At 31.9% G+C, this 19,093-nt stretch overlaps 1 protein-coding gene across 2 annotated transcripts in view; it reads right to left on the bottom strand.

The window, feature by feature from the left end:
• Positions 1–19,093, bottom strand: part of trv (trivet) — a 403,899-nt gene that overhangs the window by 327,392 nt on the left and 57,414 nt on the right. The window lies entirely within an intron of this gene.

Raw genomic sequence — 19,093 nt, forward strand, 5'->3', positions numbered from 1 at the left:
GAAAATGTTTCTATAGAAAGAAAAATTTAACCAAATTTTTTATAGAAATAAAACGTTGACAAAATTTTCTATAGAAACAACATTTTGACCAATTTTCTATAGAAATAAAATGTTGACAAAATTTTGTAAAGAAATAAAATTTCGACAAATTTTTTAATAGAAAAAAATTTTGAAAGAATGCTCTGAAACTAAAATTTAAAAAAAAAATTACAGAAATAAAATTATGAAAAAGTTTTTTATAGAAATAAAATTTTCTTTCAAAATGAAATTTTGATAAAATTGAGAAATACAATTTTAAGAAAATTTTCTATAGACATAACCTTTTTAGAAAATGGTCTGTAGAAAAACAAAAATTTGACAAAATTTTCTATAGAAATAAAATTTTGAGAAAATTGTTAATAGAAATAAAATTTTGAGAAAATTTTTAATAGAAATAACATTTTGGAAAATGTTTCTATGAAAATAAAATTTTGACAAAATTTTCTTTAGAAATAAAATCGTGCCAAAATTTTCTATAGAAATAAAATTTTGACAAAAATTTCTATATAAATAAAATTTTCTATAAAATAAATTTCTTTGGAAATAAAATTTTGCCAAAATTTTCTATAGGAATAACATTTTCTATAGAACTAAAATTTTGACAAAATGTTCTATAGAAACAAAATTTTGAAAATTGAAAAATAAAATTGTGACAAAATTTTCTATAGAAATAAAATTTTGAAAAAAATTTAATAGAAACAAAATTTTGGAAAATTTTTCTATAGGAATAAAATTTTGACAACATTTTCTATAGAAATAACATTTTGAGAAAATTTTCTGTAGAAATACAATTTTCTATAAAATAAAATTCTTTGCAAATAAAATCTTGCCAAAATTTTCTATGGAAACAAAATTTTGACAAAAATTTCTATAGAAATAAAATTTTCTATAAAATAAAATTCTTTGGAAATAAAATCTTGCCAAAATTTTCTATAGAAATAAAATTTTGACAAAAATTTCTATAGAAATAAAATTTTCTATAAAATAAAATTCTTTGGAAATAAAATCTGGCCAAAATTTTCAACAGAACTAAAATTGTGACAAAATTTTCTATAGAAATAAAATGTGGAGAAAATCTATAGAAATAAAATTAAAAACAAAAAAAATAATGAATAGAAACAAAATTTTGGAAAATTTTTCTATAGAAATAAAATTTTCTATAGAAATACAATTTTGAGAAATTTTTTTGTAGAAATACAATTTTGGAAAAATTTTCTATAGAAATAAAAATTTGAGAAAAATTTCGATGGAAATAACATTTTGGCGAATTTTTCTATAGAAATGAAATTTTTTGTAAAACTTTCTATAGAAATGAAATTATGACAAAATTTTCTATAGAAATAGAATTTTAACAAAACTCTCTATAGAAATAAAATTATGACAAAATTATCTATACAAATAAAACTTTGACAAAATTTTCTATAGAAATATTTGAAACAAAATTTTGGAAAATTTTTCTGTAGGAATAAAATTTTCTATAGAAATACAATTTTGAGAAAATTTTCTGTAGAAATATAATTTTGGAAAAATTTTCTATAGAAATAAAATTTTGAGAAAAATTTCGATGGAAATGACATTTTGGCGAATTTTTCTATAGAAATGAAATTTTGGTAAAACTTTCTACAGAAATGAAATTATGACAAAATTTTCTATAGAAATAGAATTTTAACTAAACTCTCTATAGAAATAAAATTATGACAAAATTTTCTATACAAATAAAATTTTAACAAAATTTTCTAAAGAAATATTTGAAAAAAAAATCGTCATTCTTCAATCCTCACTCCACTTTACAAAATAGCCAAGCGTAATATTTAACCTGTGTTGAGATCAAAGTATTTTAGTTCAAAGAATTTTTGAGAGTACTATCAAGGTTATCATGTATCTGAACTGGCATTTTATATCCCATCGAGATTATCACAGCAACAATATGTGGTGAATATTTCGTCCCCTTTTTTCGAAATCCTTTAAAAACTAAATAAGCGTAAAATATGCTTTCATTATCACCTCATGTTGTAACTAAAAGCCAATGGTTTTTATATGCTTTTACAATCAATATATCCCACACACATACACACACATAACACTTCAGTTTTGTTTTTGTGATATCAGTTATGTTTGAAACGGTTTTGCAGATTGTCCTTGTTTTTAGTTAACAACCTTAAATCCTTTTGGTGTGAAATGCTTAACAGGATCCTTGCTTAAATGTTTATTGTGTCTGCATGAGATTCAAAGTGGGTGGGTAAAAGGCGATAAGCATTGCCAAATGGCTCGATTTATATAAGAATCTATGTGAGTGTGTGTGTGTAAATGCGTGTTGGGGTGTGTGGGTGTCTGAAGTATATTGCTTTTTTGCATTATCCTTGTGGGAGGTCTATTTAGTAACAGCACGTTACACTAATGGTCTTCCAGCTTAGGACACGACTTATCTTCTCCAGCATCCAATGTTGTCAAGTGGCAATGACTGGGAATTATAAGGATGTGTTCCACTTTTTCCTTGTCGCCATTCTCTTTTAACGACGAGATTGCTTTTTTTCGACATTTTCTTCAATATATTTTTTTTGTTCGTTGTAGGAATGTTTACATCCTGTATGTCGATTAAGTATTTTTGAAACTTTCAAAAGACCATTGTAACAATAACGTCCAGCATAAGCATTGTAGCAGCACTAGCTAAAAGTTGTTAACTTTATGTATTGTTTTTTGTACGGTTTCCTTTTCTATTTCAAGAATTTTCTCAATTTTCTTTTTTTTTTTGAAGTGGTTCGATTTTATTAAACTCCTTCCCATAATAAGGGGATATTTTATTGTAGTTCAGTTCATTAGAAAATGCTGAAAAAATTTTTAAATCATATCACAAAAAAACAGTGAAAATAACCTGAAATGGTCCAAAAATTAATTTCAGATTTGATCGTAATGCTTTATGCAGTTGTAGAAAACTTACTCGTGAGCTGAACATATTGCGAGTATGGATGCAACACATATTGCAAAAATGAGCTTGGACTAAAGCCATTGAAGTTACGAAAAGAGTAAGAGCTCACCGATGTACAAAAAAAAAGTATACTGAAAAGAGCCAAGGAGTTTTCGTGCAAGCGAGAAAATGACCAGTTACCAAATTTGGTTCTCTGCGATGAGAAGCTATTTAAAATTGAGTAGTTTGTAGAAGTCGCACTCGTCAACCAAGGGTGTTTTAAGAAGTAGGTTCCTCGCTTCATTTCTACAGCAGAATGACCACCAGAATCTCCGGATATAAATCCCTTGAACTTAGGAGTATGGGACATTTTTGAGGTTTGAGCTAAAAAATACCAAAGTGTCGATCATCTCAAGATGGCACTTCGCCGAAAATGGGCCAAAGTACCGCAGATCCACTTTCATGCAGGATTGATGGAAGAACTTCATAAGCCCACCTATGTACAAAACATATTTGACCTAAAAGAGCCAAAGACTCGTTTCGCTTGCATAAAAGTGGCCAGTTACCAACTTTGTCTTTCTGCGACCATTTCAAATTTAGTAGTTTGTGAAAAAATTATCAGGTTAACTTGCAAAAGAGCTCTGCTGAAAATACACACCTTCGAACGGCCACCAAATGTCAAATTATGAATGGCCCCCAAAAAGGCCAGAGCCACATTCGTGCAGCATGTGATAGCTTTAACGGCAGTTGGTAGGCCATAATTCGTACCAAAGGTAGTCAATTTGAACAATTCCAAAGTGTTTGTGTTTGAGTGCAGGGTCCAAATATATGCCGAATATTATCGGGAAAAAGCAGAAAAAGAAGGTTCTTTGCTTAATTTTTATATTCAAAAATCTCTGGGACTTTTGAGCCCAGGGCATTTCGGAGAGTAAGATTGGCAATAAAAACTACGAAAGTCTAGATCATCCCGAAACGGCGCCTCGTCGGGCCGCAGATTCACTGTCGTGCAGCATGTGATCGCTTAGCTATTCATGCCAATTTCGTGGAAAAAAATGGAGTTCAAAATTGCAAAACAATGCAATTTATCGCGATACAAAGTTCGAATGAGAGCATTATTGGGAAAATTTAGAAATTTTAAAAATTCTGAGCCATTTTGTTGGATACATTTTAATAAATCTTTATGCTTCAGTTGTGTATATTTTTATACCCTCCACCATAGGACATCTTATATTAGCTTTGTCATTCCGTTTGTCACACATCGAAATATTGTTCTAAGACCCTATAAAGTATATATATTCTGGGTCAAGATGAAATTCTGAGTCGATCTGTGCATGTCCGTCTTTTGAAATCTCGCTAACTTCCGAACGAAACAAGCTACTTGAAACTTGGCATAAGTAGTTGTTATTGATGTAGGTCGGATATTATTGCAAATGGGCCATATTGGACCACTTTTACATATAGTTCCCATATAAACCGACCCCCAGATGTGGCTTGAGAAGCCTATTAGAGAAGCAAATTTTAACCGGTCCGATTGCAATTTGGTACGTGGTGTTAGTATATGCTTTCTAACAACCATGCACAAATTGGTCCATATCGGTCCATAATTATATATAGCCCCCATAAAAACCAACCCCCAGATTTGATTTCCGCACTCTTCGAGGAGCACAATTTATCCGATTCGGTTGAAATTTGGTATATTGCGCTAGTTTATGGCCGCTAAAAACCATGGCAAAATTGGTCCATATCGCCAAAACTAGTCTACCAATATTTTATTTCAATAGAAAATTTTGTCAAAATTTTATTTCTACAGAAAATTTCGTCAACATTTTATTTCTATAGAAAATTTTGTCAAAATTTTATTTCTATATAAAATTTTGTCAAAATTTTATTTTTATAATATTTCATGTTAGCCTGATAACGAAACAGGCAATTGACGTCCAAATGCATTATATCTAATTATACAATTATTTTTCGAGCTTTATGGACAGATATAGATTAAGGAACATGGTTAATAGAGCCATTGAAAAGAAAACGCCAGATACCAATCTATACACGCCTGGACTGTACATGTTTCGGTTGGGGCGAATGAAAATTTTGTCAAAATTTTATTTCTATAGAAAAATTTGTGCATATTTGATTTGTTTAGAAAATTTTGTCCAAATTTTATTTCTATAGAAAATTTTGTTAAAATTTTATTTCTATAGTAAATTTTTTCAAAATTTTATTTCTGTAGAAAATTTTGTAAAAATGTTATTTCTATAGAAAATTTTGTCAAATTTTTATTTCTATAGAAAATTTTGTTAAAATTTTATTTCTATAGAAAATTTCGTCAACATTTTATTTCTATAGAAAATTTTGTCAAAATTTTATTTCTATACAAAATTTTATCAAAATTTTATTTTTATAGAAAATTTTGTTAGAATTTTATTTGTATATAAAATTTCATCAACATTTTATTTCTATAGAAAATTTTGTCAAAATTTTATTTCTGTAGAAAATTTTATCAAAATTTTATTTCTATAGAAAATTTTGTCAAAATTTTATTTTTATAGAAAATTTTGTCAAAATTTTATTTGTTTCGAAAATCTTGTTAAAATTTTATTTCTATAGAAATTTTTGTCAAAATTTTATTTCTATATAAATTTTTGTCAAAATTTTATTTGTTTTGACAATTTTGTCAAAATTTTATTTGCTTAGAAAATGTTTTCAAAATTTTATTTCTATAGAAAATTTTGTCAAACTGAATTATATGCGTAATAAAGATATATTTTTGTGTCCTAGAGGTTTCACTATTTTTTTGAGTGCATTTAGATCGTTGAGGTTAATTGGTCATCTCCCGCCAGGAAATCTAGAATAATTTTGCATTTCAAAAACGTTTCATTTTTATATGAGGATTTAAATCGTGTTGCGTGAATTAAAAACAAAACAATTCTCACAAAAAAATTGTGAGTAAAGACGGCGCTTCAGAAAAAAATTGATAGAAAATTGGATAATGACCACTTCGTAGTCCATTATAGAGGGTACCGGAGATTCGGACCGACCAAGTAGTTCGATGTATTTACTACTTTTCATTTATTAGCAAATTTACATCATTGGTCCTCTTCACTTTCAAACAAAAGCATATATACTTCAATATTCTGGAAAAAAATCCCCATGTCATTCACACATACATTCGTACTATATGCATACATATGCAATAATGTGTATGATTATATGTAACTGGCATGATACCTTATGCTACTTGGATATGGTCATGCAAGAAGACAAAGTGTCTGGCACAACCGATAAAAGTGAAACAACAACAATAGTCGCCAGCAACCACAGCAGCAGCGGCAACAACAAAAACAACAAATTGGAAAATCCTGTGAAAACAAAAGAACGTGAAGCCAATGCCTGTGATTTTATATGACAGCAAAATGACAAGCGACTAGTGGAATGACATTTAACATTAGCCCAGGATTTTTTATGATGATGGACAGGACAACGGCAATAATGCAATATTATCAGCTTACAACATAGATTGTCCAGTCAAGTGGGTGGAAGTTTAATTCTCTTTTCCGTCTGGATGTCCAAGCATATATGTGAGAAAGCTTCCAGGCATCTGTCAAGCAACTTGTTGGGATTAAATTGGATGTCGGAGAGGGAGAGGAGGGGTAAAAATTATATCAATGCAGCCATGTCAGATTTTTTTAATTCAATGTGGAAATTTCAAAAGAGATGTTAAATTATATAGAGAACTTTTATATCATACACAGAAAAATATTTTGATTCAATCAAGAAATTAAGTGATCCAATTAATTTTTAAAATAATTCAATCATAGTAGCAATCACATGATTAGTTAGAAATAAAAAAATATACTTGATTAAAAAATTAATTGGCTTCTTTGAAGCAATCACATTTTTTAATTGGTTCAATTAAAACTTTAATTGATATTGGTCGCAATCTTCAATTAATTTTTTAATTATGGTTATCATTTATTTGTTCGATTTTTATTCGTTTATAATTATTTTCCATTTAGATGAAATATTTACTTATAATTTTATAAATTTTAATTTCCATATGCATTTTCCTTTTGTAGCTTTAGTTGGAAGTTGCTTGGATTTGAGTCAAAATTTGTTGAATTATTTAATAGTATGTATTTGGAAAGTAACAAACATTTCTATTATATTTTTAATTCAAAGTATTTTATTATTTAATTAATACTAATTGGGATATTTAATATTTTAGTTAAAAACTTACCACTTCTCAATAATATTCTTAAGTAACTTTATCTTTTAGTTTGATTAAAACTAATTGTATCAGTTCATTTTTTTACTGACTGCGTTTTCAACTTCAATTACTTTGTAATTGGAAATATTTTGGTAATATTCTTTTTTTCTGTGTAGAATGCATATATTTCCAAACAAAAATAAATTGTAATAGACAGGTCAAACCTAGTATTGTCCCTCGCCAGCCATTACTTTTTCCGAACTTTCTGGCAACATGCGGATACCGAAACCTGACTTGACTTTTGACTCAAGCCACGAATCGACCCAATTTTTGGCTCATCATTTTGGTTCTTTTCAAAATGCCAATCTGATTACCACTTGTTTATCGATCGGAACAAGTGGTAATCAGAAGGCTTACACATACTGAATATAAACTATGAAATGAGATTAGGGCATAAATATTATTACAGTATTATCTGATGCCAATTTTGCCCCAGAAAAATTTGGAAGTTGTTACACAAAAATTTATTTCATTTCCTCCATCCATTTTTTCATGTAATGAAGATATTTTGTAAATATTTTAGAAAATAAGCTATTGGGCCGTTTAAAGTGAAAATTGTATTTTTTGACAATTAAATGTCGCAAAAAAGATGGAAAATCAATAAAGATGAAAACAAAAATAAATAAATAAAATAAAATAAAAAATCCGGAGAAAGAAGTATATGAGAGCTGCATCTAAATTTCATCAAAATGTGGCACACTTCACGTCAATATCAAATATACTCTTTGTGCAACATTTGAAGCAAATCAATAGGAAACTTTGGCCTCAAGGGCCATATAAGGGCATATCGGACGAAATACTTATATGGGAGCAATATCTAAATCTGAACCAATTTAAATGAAATTTTAAAGATTTTACGAGACTCATCAAATATTCAGATATATTGAAGAAGATCGATTCATAAATACGACAATTATGACCAAATCGGCGATAAATGTATATGGCAGCTATGCCTAAATCTGTACCGATTTTACCGAAATAAATAGACATTTGAGCCATGACTCTCTGCCAAATTGGAGGATGATCGAAATTAAACTGTGAGTTGTACTTTGCACACAAAACTACATGATCAGACGGACGGACGATACACAGAGAGATATCGCTATATCGACTCAGAATTTAATTCTAATAGATGGATCTATGGATGGATGGATCAAACTTATTATACCCTGTACCATAATAGTGGTGAAGGGTACACAAATAAAAAGTGAAATTGTTAAAAAAATGTCGTTTTTTTAAACCCTCCACCATTAGATGGGGGGTATATTAACTTTGTCATTCTGTTTGTAACACATCGAAATATTGCTCTAAGACCCCATAAAGTATATATATTCTGGGTAGTGGTGAAATTCTGAGTCGATCTGAGCATGTCCGTCCGTCCGTCCGTCTGTTGAAATCACGCTAATTTCCGAACGAAACAAACTATCGACTTGAAACTTGGCACAAGTAGTTGTTTTTGATGTAGGTCAGATAGTAATGCAAATGGGCCATATCGGTCCACTTTTACGTATAGCCCCATATAAACGGACCCCCAGATTTGGCTTGCGGAGCCTTTAAGAGAAGCATATTTCATCCGATCCGGCTGAAGTTTGGTACATGATGTTGGTATAAGGTCTCTAACAACCATGCAAAAATCGGTTCACATCGGCCCATAATTATATACAGCCCCGATATAAACCGATCCCGAGATTTGGTTTCCGGAGCCTCAAAGAGAAGCAAATTTCATCCGATCCCGCTGAAATTTGGTATATGGTGTTGGTATATGGTCTCTAACAACCATGCATAAATTGGTCCACATCGGGCTATAATTACATATAGCGTCCACATAAACCCTGATTTGACCTCCGGAGCCTCATGGATAAGCAAAATTAATCCGATTCGGTTGAAATTTGGTACGTGGTGTTAGTATATGGTATCTAACAACCATGCAGAAATTGGTCCATATCGGTCTATAATTATATATAACCCCCATATAAACCGATCCCCAGATTTGGTTTCCGGAGCCTCAAAGAGAAGCAAATTTCATCCGATCCGGCTGAAATTTTTTATATGGTGTTGGTATATAGTATCAACAACCATGACAGAATTGGTCCATATCGGTCCATAATTATATATAGCCCCATTTAAACCGATCCCCAGATTTGGCTTGCGGATCCTCAAAGAGAAGCAAATTTCATCCGATCCGGCTGAAATTTGGTACATGATGTTAATATTTGGTATCTAACAGCCATGCAAAAATTGGTCCACATCGGGCCATAATTATATATAGCCTCCATATAAACGGATCCCCAGATTTGGCTTGCGGAGCCTCAACGAGAAGCAAATTTCATCCGATCCGGCTGAAATTTTTGTACATGGTGTTGGTATATGCTATCTACACAGAAAAAAAGCATGCCCGGTTCCAAAGATTTCGTCTTTCTTTTAAAAATTTTGGTATTGATTCCGAGCCAAAGAAGAAGAGAATACAAGTAAGGATACTTATAAGACACAATTCTTTTTTAAATTTGGGGTTTGTGTTCTTGCTTCTAGTAAGCAAATTTTATTTTTTCGCATTTTCAGCGTTTTTTCTTCATATGCTATCAAAGTCCTTTAAAAACGAGTTAACGACAACTTTATTTTCCAAATTAAGACTTGACTTCCAGTAGTAATTATGCTATGCTTCAAGTAAAAAGCGTCTTTAAAATGAAGTGTTGAAAAACATGTCCTATATTTGAACGATTTTTTGCTTTGTAGTCACGATGCAAAAAGACAACAAATTTGAAGACAATTTCATTAAATTTAAAGAATTTTTCTGAATTATTAAAGACAAGTTGACCTTAGCCCTAACGTTTTTTCATTCATGTTATGATACCCATTTTAAGTGAAATCACTTAATTATAAGGATAGTACGACTTCTTTGAAAACTTTATCGACTTTTGGACAAGGAACAAAACTTTATATTAGAGAAATGTGTCTTCTATGCTAAGCAAAATTTGCATTCGTATTTTAAAGACATGAAATCTTTGACCCGACGACAATATTTTTTTCAGTGAAACCACTATGCAAAAATTGGTCCACATCGGTCTATAATTATATTTAGGCCCATATAAACCGATCTACAGATTTGGCTTGCGGATCCTCAATGAGAAACAAATTTCTTCCGATCCGGCTGAAATTTGCAACATGGTGTTAGTATATGGTATCTAACAACCATGACAAAATTGGTCCATATCGGTCCATAATTATATATAGCCCCCATATAAACCGTTCTTCAGATTTGACCTCCGGAGCCTCTTGGAGGAGCACAATTCATCCGATCCGGTTCAAATTTAGAACTCAATGTTAGTATATGGCCGCTAACAATAATACCAAAATTGGTCCATATCGGTCTATAGTTATGTATAGCCGATCCCCAATCACACAAAAATTGGTCAATATCGGTTCATAATCATGGTTGCCACTCGAGCCAAAAATAATCTACCAAAATTTTATTTCTATAGAAAATTTTATTCCTATAGAAAAGTTTGCCGCAACCAAAGTAATTCGATTGTGGTTGGCAGCGTGTAGAAGAATCCATGGTGGAGGGTACATAAGCTTAGGCCTGGCTGAACTTACGCCCGTATATACTTGTTTATTTTTCATTCAACGAACTTCCAATGCACAACTTCTAAAGCAATGCAAAGGATTTCAAAAAACGAATAACTTCCATCGTATGATTTGAATTTTAATCTAGAATTGGCACTACTTTCGAATCATAAGTTCGGCACCAATTCTACATTTTTGGAAGATCTTTTTTTTTACTGAAACATTACGTGTTTACGCTCCCAATAATAAGATATTCGTTTTATTTGACAGATTTTGTTGGTATTGGCTAATTTTCTGAGCCACTACAAAATTAAAGTAAAACAAATAATTCTTCGGTCTACTCTACTGATCTGTATTTGATTTAAATTCCATCTAAATTCCAACTGACCTTTATTGTCAACATCAGAGAATTGCTAAAATATTTATCCAACTAATATCATGCATCTACCAGTATTGTACTATAAAAATCTAATATAAACGTATATTTTGAAGAAAATTCATTTTAAACTTAATCGCTTCCATTTTGATGAAAGCAAAAGAAATCTGAAGAAAAATTCCAACAAAATTTGGCATCGTGAGTGTTAAGCTAGAAACTGAAAACGCTTGTATTGTTTCTGAAAAAAAAAAATCCAGTTCATTTTCGGCCATGACAGCAACATATTTATATTGCATCACCTCGGCAACTGGGTATTGTTGGCTGGGTAAATGGAAACCCCGTCCACTCTGCGGCTGCTGCTGCTGCTACTGCCTTGGTGTATTGCATCTGCATTGCAGCCAATTGAGAATTTTTCTCATTTCCACACAAATACTTTTCTTCTTTATTTTTTTTGTCATCTTAAAACACAAATGAAGCAAATTTAAAATCCCCCTTTAACATGCAAAGAACATGGACACAAACACACACACAAACAAATATACTCGTATATACAAGCCAAGATTGTCACTAACCCTCGCGTAAAGTTTATTTTTAAATTTATTTCAATATTATTATGAAGCAGCTAAGGAATATAACCCCCCTTCCCCACCACCATCATGCTAGTGAAAAATCTCAAAGAGCTAAAAGAGAGGAGGGAATTGCTATTTTATCCTTTTATGCCACACTCTATGACTATGAATGCGAATACATGCAGAACGGTAGAAGCGACTTCACTAACGACGATGAGAGGAGGACAATAAAAAGAAACGCAAAAATAAAAATTATTGAACTGTGACCCCTTATAATAATAACTATAATAAATCTTTATGTACACATTGAGCAACTACGACGATATATCGATACTACTGCAGAAAAGTGATAATAACAATTTATTGCAAATGTGTATGGAGAAAGCGTGGTAGCTGCAAATGTTTCTGGTAGCATTTACTTACTGCCACACAGCTTACGATAGCTGTAGGGATTACATTCCATTTCTTTTTTTTTAATTCTTTGCTCTTGGGATCATTGAAGGGAATATTTGGGAAATTTTTCATATTATTATTTTCACAAGATTCAATAGTTTGAAACTGCAAAAAGTCTAACAACAATGGTAACAAACTCGAAAAAGGCAGTGAAAATTCAATTTTATTGATTTTATCTTAATAGAAATCAACCCAATGCACCCTAAGGAAACAAAGTGATATTTTTCACCAAATTTTGACGCACTTCTTTGATATAAAGTTTTTTTCCTTGTCCAAAAGCATTTAAATAGAAGATTTTTTTTTTTTCAAACTTTATTTAAAAGATTTTTCTTCTTGAACTGAAATTTCCAAATTCGGACTTGAATTATGCTTTATTCCTACTTGTAGTCGAGTCCGAAATTGGAAATGTAAGTTGTCGTTAACATGATCTTAAAGGTCTCTGATAGCACATGAAGAAAAAAGCTGAGAAAAACGAATTAATTAATCAATTACGCAAAATTGAAATTTAAACGAGAAATATGTCTTAAATTTTTGCCTCAATTCAATTCTCCGCTTCTTTGGCTCGGAATTAATAACAAAATCATTATTGTAAAGACAAACACTTTGGAACCGGACATCCTTTTTTTGAGTGTACTAAATAAATTTTTTACAAAACTTTTTCTTTCGGGTATATCGATTTCAAGAAGTAAAAGGACTACATGTTGAGTTACGATATAGAAAATTATATTTATTGCAATCTACTTGAGGCTTTCTATGACGCTCTGATACTTCTGATAGCTGACAGATTTATTTTAACTACAATTCATTTTATTGTATACAAGCTCATGAAAACGAATGCAACCCGTATCGAAAAATTAGCTTGGTTAGTCCAAGCCACTGAAATTCCAAAAACTGCAAGAGTTCACCGATGCCCAAAACAGATAGCCTACACCCTCAAAAAAAAATAGCTTCTTTAACATATGTTCCAAACATATTTTGCAGGAAGCACATATATTATTGGATACTGCCGAAACATTAATATGTTTGTTTTATGTGAACATATTATAGGTTTGGAAGCATTTTGAGCCCAAAAATATTATATGCTTGGAAGAATTTTTCCCAAAGACGATTGTGCTCATTCCCTAACATACTCGTTATTTTCACTTCCACGAAATATTTTAATTCTTGGCACCTTTTTCTGTAATACAAATAATGTTGAAGAAATTATTCACTTTTATAATTTTTTTAAATTTTACCTTTCGCCTGCACGGAGAATCGAACCGAGGACCATACAGTTTGTAAGCCAACACACTATCCACTGGGCTACGTAGCTGTTATGGTCACCAGCAGATAATTATCGTTATAAGTTACATTTATATAGCATAGTTTGCAGCGCCCACGAGCCCATGTAAACATAATATTATTTAACAGAAACATACATTTGTTTGCCACGTGGAGCAGTGGTTAGCATGCCTGCCTTGAATGCAAAGGGTCGTGGGTTCAATCCCTGCTCCGACCGAACACTTTTTTTTTTTAATTTAGACATTTATATTTATACTATATAAATTTTTTATAATGAAACTTCGAAATGTGGGTTATTAAAGATTTATAGTCATTAACAGTGCTTGATATAAACGAAATTGATTTTGATTGATTGAAGGTGTCCGTCTTTTATATTTGAAGGTGTCCGTCAACTCCTCTTGGACTACTTATTAACGAAGAGGAACTAAACTTTGTTTTTATACATTTTACTGTGTAATTTTTCACTATTTCCTCCTTATTTCATTTAACTGTCCCAACTCTAAAAAGAGAATAGTGCCCTTTCGTTATTTTTATGAAGACCCCTGATTTCTTTTAACGCAACAAGAAAAAAATTGTTCCCATAATGCCAAAATGATAAACAAAACACATGTCCACACATACATCAAATGCTGCTCTCAAGGCGAAAACACATGCTTTTTTTTCAAATGTCTATTCTTTTGGTTCCGAATGTCCATTCTCTTTATTCAAATTAAATAATTTTTAGACTTAAGCATATCAAATTTTTGGCCTTATCATAAAAGAGTTTTCCGAAACAACATACAAGCAGTTTCACAAAAATTTCTCTCTTTGGATTCTTTCGCTGTGTTATGTTGATATCTTTCGTCAACTCTCCCGGTTTCCATCTCTATTTCTTTCTCTATACTCTCTCTGTCGCTTTGGATAAAATATCACAACATATGTATGTTTAGTCGAAATTTGTAAATTTATATATATTTGCATTCACACATATGATTTTTATGAAACATTTATGCCCCAAACATAATATATTTTAACATATTAACATAGATGTCCCAAAAATTTAGTGTTAGTTTAGGAACATTACATGTTTGCACTTAAATATATTGTGTTTTAAAATTGTGCCCGAAACACACTTTGTTTATATCGGAACATATGAAAAACATATTTTTCTAAGAGTGTAGGGTTGCTTCGCTTGCACGAATGTTGTCAGTGGCTGAATTTGGTATTCTCCGATGAGAAACCATTCGAAATTGAGTAGTATGTGAACAAATAAAAATATCGGGTATCCAAAGAGCTCGACTGAAAATTTACACCTTGGATTGGCAGTCACAACTAAAGCGCTTCCGATGGCAATACTGCGGCTCGCCTTACTGTCCGATGGCCATTTCCCGCTCATATTTATAGACCATGGGGTCAAAATAAATGCCGAATATTATGGAGAAAATATCCCAAAGATAGTATTGAAGCCTTGTGCTGACAAAAATTTCGGCCACTACACAGCACCATCGCATTCAGCCCACGTCAACCAAGAATTACTTAAAAAGGAAATTCCTCGCTTCATGGCCAACAAAATCTCCGGATCTCAATCAGTTTGACTTTTGCATCTGCAATATTATGGAGACTAAAGTTGGCGCTTTTATATATCGTATAGACTTTTCTTTTATTTTTTTATTTTATTGATGATCTAAATATTTTATCAATTGGCAAAAAAATTGGGACTATTTTGGGCGATTTCGGCAGTATCCCGAAAGCGTTAGAATTTGCAATAAACTATCATATAGGCAGTCATACACCTCAGCAGTTAGCCAGGATAATATCGATACCACTGGAGATTGGCGTCGATTGATGTATGGTAGTTTGTCTGAGACTTTCATTTCTGGTAGACATATACACTAATAGAAAAAATTGCGTTGTCAAAATGAAACGGAAACGTTCACAAAAAATCAAAACGGAATGTTCACGATTTCGTCCACGGGCGTTCACGATTTCATGAAAGGCATTCGTTTTTCTTTGGCCATGAAAAGTCTTAAAATAATCGTTAGACGTTGTTATGTCAACTCCGCCGTTGGTACATTGTGCTAAGGCGACTATTATCGCGTATCGTGCAGGCAACACAGGTTCGAGTGACGGTAACGGAAACATTTTTTTTTAATTTTAGTTATAAATTCGTAACCATTACGTTTTCAGATCATGAACGCTGGTTGTTGTTTTGACAACGTATGGTGTCATTTGTACGTTGTCAGATTGACCCCATCTGTTCTCAGTTTGATAACACATGTGTGTTGATTCACTTTCATGAACGGATCGTTTCGAAATGACCACGTCGTTCATGATTTTTTCTATGGGTGTAGAGGTCAAGGTTATTTTGCCCGTTTCGGCCTTATTTTGCCACCACAATGAACGTTTAAATTTTCATTATTATGATATTTTTGAAATATGTCAAAAATTCAGCCAATGAAGAATTTTCATCAATTCAATGAAGATTATGATTTTTCTCTAATTAATTAAAATTGTAATTGAATGCCAAAAAATTGTCAATTAAACGATTGATAGCCAGTTTTTCATTCTCCAATTAATACGTAACCGGAAGATAGATCAACGGTTAACAATTTTTTTGTATGGGGTCAGCTGTTTTATCGAACGGATAAATAATACCAACATATTGAGAAATCGACTCTAATTGATCCACTTTTTAATCAAACCAAAATTCAATTACAAAAATTTGTTGAATCAGTCAATTAAAATTTTAATTGGATCGCTTAGTTTTATAATTGGTGTTGTGATTGAAGCATTTTTTAATTGAAAACTAATGGGATGAATTAATTTTGTGATTAATAATAAAAATGATGATGAAAAGTTGTCATTAAGTCAGCAAAACATATTCTTGGGCAATGTTTGTGTATCATCTAAACATGAAGAGTGGTAATAAAAATTCACTGGCAGCTTACAGCATTTCAAGAGACGAAAAATGAAATTAAAAAAAAATATTTTCATAATTTTGGGAATTTTTGTTAGTACACTGAGTAAATTTTGCAATATTAGGGATTACTAGAACCCTGAATGTTTTGTCCATACTGTCATTGTTGTCATACTTCTGCTTTTCTCAGTTTAGTGTATGAATGAATGAATGAATACGAAGTGAAGGACAATGAAACACCCAGAAAAATTGAAAGAACTTGCCTGAAAAAAAAAACAAAGCAAAAAACAGAAAATTGAGGACAACTACAAAAAAAGAACGAAACTGGTAAGGACAATGAACAAAGCAACGAATGATCAGAAAAACCGCTGCACGTTTTTGTGTTAGTCTGTCCAGTCGCCGTCCATATGGACCAGAAGAGAAAGAGACAAACGTTTGGAGGGCACACAAACGACAAAAACTTCAATTGAATGGCAACAGCACATAATAATGGCATGACAACGCCGGTTGCACAAACACACACACACACGGGATATATACCAATAGCGTATATCCTTTGTATAGTCCAAGTACTTTACTACATGATGCACTATGACTAACTAAGAAACGAATGGTGATTTTTGAATGAGCATGAGGAGAGGGTGAAAAATTAATATAAGCAAAGTTCCAGTCAACCAGGCTAAACTAGGAGACAAACAAAAATCGCAAAAAAAAGAACAGCAAGTGCAAAATGAGCAAAAACCAAGGATATAGAGAGTATATTGAGAGCAGGAAGTAAAAACTATGAAATTGCAAACACACACATACACACACACTAATTTCAATACCTGCACTCATACTTAATATGAACAATGACAGGTTAATGGCAAATAAATGAAAGCTCAAAGAGTACATGGAAATCCAGACCATAAAACTGGGACTTTTGTTAAATATGCCTCTTGGTCAAATGTAATCCTGCATTTGATAACATCGTGCAATGTTCAATTAAATAGGATCAGCCATATGAAAATGGAATCTTTGATACACATACTATCAACTTTTTAATCAATATATTTACTTGCAATATCGAAACCTTCAGGCGTAGTAAAAAGAAACCCATAAAAAATTACTTCTCTTTTAGAAGCTTATAATTACTTCCAATACGGTGGTTGCCCTTTATTGGGCGCATACATGGACTTAATTCAATGTTTGGCAATGAGGCCAAGAACCAGTGTTTATCGATGGTACGGTGAATTCAACCGACGCAAAAAAAATATTTTTTTCCTACCAAACGGAACTTTAGACAAAAAATATCGTTTCCCATTTGCTGTTCAATTTGGGGTATTACTATGGTTTGGTGACACAATCGAATAATGAACCTATTTCGTCGTCTGACACGACAAACACCAGAAGTGGGAAGTCGGAACCACCGTGGTGCAATGGTTAGCATACCCGCATTGCATACACAAGGTCGCGGGTTCGATTCCTGCTTCGACCGAACACCAAAAAGTTTTTCAGCGGTGGATTATCCCACCTCAGCAATGCTGGTGACATTTCTGAGGGTTTCAAAGCTTCTCTAAGTGGTTTCACTGCAATGTGGAACGCCGTTCGGACTCGGATATAAAAAGGAGGTCCCTTGTCATTGAGCTTAACATGGAATCGGGCAGCACTCAGTGATAAGAGAGAAGTTCACAAATGTGGTATCACAATGGACGGAATAGTTTAAGTGAGCCTGAAATATCGGGCTGCCACCTAACCTAACACCAGAATTGGTGTTAATTGCATCTCCCATAATTCGATTGAATCGACCGAATTAGTCTGGTGATACAACTGCCAAAAGATAGTTGCTACAACTGCCAAAATAAGATTGACAATAAATTCGATTATCACAACCAATCTGTATTCTCTGTGCACACAATGTTTCTACTGATTACCCCTTATTGGGATCGATGATCAAAAAATTAGATCGATTCGTGGATTGAGTCAAACGACGAGTCAGTTTTAATTCACCGTATCCGTAAGTTGTCAAATAGAGTAGGAAAAGTAGTGGCTACCGATGGGAAATACAACAGTTGATCTGTCTATTACATTTTTTTCTGAATAAATTCTCAAATTCCGCAGTTTTAATTTATACTCTTAATATAAAAATGATTCGCTAGTTGGCCAAAATTATTGGTGTGGATTATAATGAATACCTCCTGTGTGAGTGCCTGCTAATGCTGATGCTAAAATTAAATTTATTCAATAGAAAATTTTTGGTTCAATCGTAAAAAGCAAATGTGCATTTGAATAAATGCAGCTGACGAGGATTATCGAAGTCTCGAAACTATCGTTTATCCGTCTAGCAGTTTAAAGGGTTTTGAGTTAATCAATTTGATAAATATATTCTCCTCGGTTGGTAACACTTCTTTTGTAAATAAAATGAAATGAAACGATAATGTGAAAAAAACCAACAATAAAAAATTAAAATAATCAATTAAATAAAAATTAAATTAATGAAATTAAAAACAATACATCGATTAAAATTTTAATTATAAACTAAATTTTATTAAATTTAGTGAAATATTTATTAGAGACCAACATTGTCTTATTTGGAGATCTTATTCACGTTCACTCAAAAAAGTGAATCCTCTATTTCACTAAAGCCAAATTTTAGCTTTATTTTCGTTCATGGAATTATTGGAGAAAGTTTCCTTTATTCTAAATTTTTATACCCTCCACCATAGGATGGGGGTATATTAACTTTGTCATTCCGTTTGTA

Source organism: Haematobia irritans, chromosome 1 (genome assembly GCF_050003625.1).
Source record: "Haematobia irritans isolate KBUSLIRL chromosome 1, ASM5000362v1, whole genome shotgun sequence".
Classification (NCBI taxonomy): Eukaryota; Metazoa; Arthropoda; class Insecta; order Diptera; family Muscidae; genus Haematobia; species Haematobia irritans.